General features: G+C 43.6%; 1 non-coding gene across 1 annotated transcript; it reads right to left on the bottom strand.

Annotated features, from left to right (window-relative positions):
* Positions 1–2,500: 2,500 nt before the first annotated feature.
* On the bottom strand, positions 2,501–2,607 carry LOC120874002. The gene has a single exon (XR_005723576.1). It is a non-coding gene; the product is annotated as a U6 spliceosomal RNA (small nuclear RNA).
* Between the last annotated feature and the right edge of the window lie 1,848 nt (positions 2,608–4,455).

Consider the following 4,455-nt stretch of genomic DNA (forward strand, 5'->3'; position numbering starts at 1 on the left):
GGACCTGCTGTACGCGGCTGGAGGCATGCCTTGTCCTGGGCGGAGGACTGAGGGGCTCCTGGCCTCTGCAACTCACCCCTGAGATCAAGATGGGGGAGAGAGGCCACTGCCAGCCCACCAGAGCCCCTGGGCTGCACGCTGGACCTGGTGAGAGCAGGCACACGGCTTTCGGCCACGGTTCAGATGAGCATCTCCTTGGGGGCCACGCTGGGAGCTCCAGGCAGGTTTAGTAAAGGTCTGTGGCCTTGTGCTTGGGAAGGATGGCCATCCTGATGGCTGAAGTGATGATTGTTACTTGGAAACCTCCTTGCCTGGTGTTTGAACCAACCCCTCTGAAGGGAGCATTTATGACGCAGAGCCTTTCTGAGCACGGAGAGGCAGGGAAGGGGCCAGCGATCGAGTGTCCACAAGCAGCTGACCCTGGCTCTCCTCCTATCCTTGTATCATGGGGCATGACCAGGATGAAGCCAGTGCCCCTTACTGAGCATTCAGGGCTCTGCCCAGCCTGGCCCAACCGCATCTCCCCCACCCCCACATTAAACACCTGCGGGCTCCCAGATCTGCCATAATCTGGAGTTTGGCGGCTCTGAGTATGTGGTTCTCTTGATCTGCAATATTCTTCCCTGCTTCAAAGATTCCAGTTGCTCCTGCATGCCCCTTGTGAAGCTGTCCCAGACTCCTGGACCCCTTTCCTTATTCCCCTGGTGTTCATCATGCTATGCGTACCTCACCATGACAACAGCAGTCTCATCGCATCTCTGGGGTACTGTAACTTAGTGTCCATGCACCTGTCAGACTCAGGGCTCCCTGAGCGGACCCTCAGGTTTGGTGCTTTGCTACATCTTGTTTTGGGAGATGAGCGCAGAATGCAGCCACTGGATGTTGGTGTAGGATTAAGGACAGTAGGCTGGAAGGGTCCAACGTGAGCTCTCTTGGTGTTTCTACAATTAGGCCAGGCCACCCTTTTCTCTGGGCGGCCCCCAGCTCTTGGGATGAATGACGATTGTCTGTAAGAAGCTGGAGAAGGAGCAGGTCTAACAGGAAGAGTGGCTCCAGGAAGTTCAATGTGGGATGTTTCAAAATAGAATGTTGGGTTCATAACCATCCTCCCATCACTCAGGATTTTGTAAGACCCTCACTGAAGGTAGTTTATTGTAGGGAACTGGGATTCACCGTTCTTTCTGGGAAAGAGCGAGGAGAGGGAGAGAGATAAAAGCAGAGACAGAGGCAAGGAAAGACACAGAAAAGAGGAAGAGGAGGGGGAGGAAAAAGCTTGTTATACACACGTGCAAAGAACATTCTGTAAATCTCTTCCCAATCCACATTCAGTTTCCAGTATTTCCGTGTCATTTTTCTTTAACCAACATTTTTTTTCTTGTTACAAAAATACTATATGGTCATTTTTATAATGTGCAGCATAAAGAATGTCATAATTTATTTAACCATTCCCTTTTTTTGTTTAAAAATTCCTGTTTATTTAACCATTCTGTATATGTTTATTCTCTTATTGTTTATTGAATCATTCTTCATTCATTGAATATTTATGAATACTTTTTGCTCCTTTAAATAATGTTGTTAAAATCCTTAAAATCTTTGCCAATTTCGTAAGTATAGTATGATGCTTCATTACTATTTTAATTTCAGTTTATTTCTAGTAAAGTAGAATTTCTCTCTCTCTCTCTCTCTCTCTTTTTTTTTTTTTTTGCTTATTTATGTGCATTTTTCCTCTGGAATGATCAAGTACAGCTTTCACTGACAAGGGAACAGTGTCATCACTGAATGTCTTAGGGGTGCCTTATTTCACTTCACCTTCATATTAACTCCATTCATAGACCCTATGGCTGGTGTGAGCTTTGGTGACGTTGAGGAGCCTCCCTGAGATGCATGGTTAGTAGGCGCTGGATCCTGCTGCACTGCAGGCATGTCCTTTCATTTTTCTACTGGGGGCTGACAGCTTTCTCTTTAACCTACTGGAGTTGTTTGCATATTGAGTGTTTAATTCATCGTCTGTGTACCTATAGGCTTTTTTTCTTTTAATGCAGTATAGCTGATTTACAATGCTGTGTTATTTTGGGTATACAGCAGAGTGATTCGGTTATATATATGTATATATGGAGGTTTCAGTCTGTCTGCCCTCTGATGGTAAAGAATTTACCTGCCAAGGCAGGAGATGCAGGTTCGATCCCTGGGTCGGGAAGGCCCCTTGGAGGAGGAAAGGCAACCCACTCCAGTATTCTTGTCTGGAGAATCCCATGGATAGAGGAGCCTGGTGGGCTATAGTCCACAGGGTTGCAGAGTCAGACATGACTGAGCATGCATGTACATATATATATATTCTATTTGATTCTATTCCCTGTAAATTATTACAAATATTGAGCAGTGTTCCCTATGTTATGTAGTAACTCCTTGTTGATTATCTATTTTATATATAGTAGTGTGTATCTGTTAATCCTAAGCTCCTAATTTATTTCCTCCCTCTTCTTTCCCCTTTGGTAACCATAAAAAATATGAACACCTCACAAACTTGCATATCATCCTTGTGCAGGAGCCGTGCTGATCTTCGCTGTATCATTCCCATTTTAGTACATGTGCTGGGGAAGAGAGCACCGGCATGGTCTTTTAAACAGAAGGCTCATGTCCCAGGGTTCCCATCAAAGAAGGGGAAATGGCTCCCCTAAGAAACCCACTGCTCTCCCCATTTTGTCTTCACTCAGAGTCACCTCTTGGTGGCTTTACTTCCAGGTTTCTTCCCTCTCGTCATCTTCTGATGTCTCCTCCCTTTGAAAGGTGGGTGAATGATGGCTGTTAGTCATCTCACTCGTTTGAGAAAGCTGAGGACTGCCCCGGGTAAGAGATACGGCAGGGAAGCTGGTAAAAAACAAAACCTAAACGAGCATTAACAAAACCAGACCAAATCAAAACAAGCTGAACAAATATCCCAACATGGTGAGTCCGTCAGTTTGGATTTGGGATAGAGTTGCCAGATAGAATATAAAATGCCCAAATAAATGAATTTCAGATAAACAACACTAAAATTACTAAAAATATTTTTTAAAATACTAAAAAATATCCTATGCACTGTTTGGAACATACTTATTCCCCCAAATTATTTTTTGTTAGAAATTTCTTAGGAGGCTTTTAGTCCTTTTTCAAACCTAATTTTATTGGGATAACTAACATCTGTTATATAGATAGAAAGGACAGTTTAGCACTATAGATTTATTTTAGAAGTTCAAGTGAACAATATTTAAAAATCAATCAATATGAACAATAAAACTGTTTTGAATTTGAGTTTATGAGTTAACTTTGCAACCTACAGCAGTCTCAGCTCCAGTTCAGGTTAGGTTATTTATTTATTTTGTTTGTAGCAGTGAATAAATCCTGTTTGCTAATGGTTAAAAAAAAAAAAAAAAAAAAAAGGCATACCTTAAGATTTAAGCATAGCGGTGAAACGGCCGAGGGGAGATACCCCACGTCCAAGGTAAGGAGCAGCGGTTGCACTTTGCTGGAGCAGCTGTGAAGAGATACCCCATGTCCGAGATAAGAGAAACCCCACTAGACAGCAGGCGCTGAGAGAGGGAATCAGAGGGCAGACAGACTGAAACCACAGTCACAAAAAACTAGCCAATCTGATCACACAGACCACAGCCCCGTCTAACTCAATGAAACTAAGCCATGTCATGTAGGGCCAGCCAAGACAGACCGGTCATGGTGGAGAGGTCTGACAGAATGTGGTCCACTGGAGAAGGGAATGGCAAACCACTTCAGTGTTCTTGGCTTGCAAACCTCATGAACAGGATGAAAAGACAAAAAAATAGGACTGAAAGATGAACTCCCCAGGTGGGTAGGCACCCAATATGCTACTGGAGATCAGTGGAGAAATAACTCCAGAAAGAATGAAGGGATGGAGCCAAAGCAAAAACAACACCCAGTTGTGGATGTGACTGGTGATAGCAGCAAAGTCTGATACTGTAAAGAACAACATTGCATAGGAACTTGGAATGTTAGGTCCATGAATCAAGGCAAGTTGGAAGGGGTCAAACAGGAGAGGGCAAGAGTGAATGTCGACATTCTAGGAATCAGTGAACTAAAATGGACTGGAATGGGTGAATTTAACTCAGATGACCATAATATCTACTACTGTGGGCAGAAATCTCTTAGAAGAAATGGAGTAGCCATCGTAGTCAACAGAGAGTCCTAAATGCAGTACTTGGATGCAATCTCAAAAATGACAGAATGATCTCTGTTCATTTTTCCAAGGCAAACCATTCAATATCATGGTAATCCAAGTCTTTGCCCTGACCAGTAATGCTGAAGAAGCCGAAGTTGAACAGTTCTGTGAAGACCTCCAAGACTTTCTAGAACTAACACCCCCAAAAGATGTCCTTTTCATTATAGGGGACTGGAATGCAAAAGTAGGGAAGTCAAGAAGCACCTGGAGTAACAGGCACATTT

Source organism: Oryx dammah, unplaced genomic scaffold, assembly GCF_014754425.2.
Source record: "Oryx dammah isolate SB20612 unplaced genomic scaffold, SCBI_Odam_1.1 HiC_scaffold_14, whole genome shotgun sequence".
NCBI lineage: Eukaryota > Metazoa > Chordata > Mammalia > Artiodactyla > Bovidae > Oryx > Oryx dammah.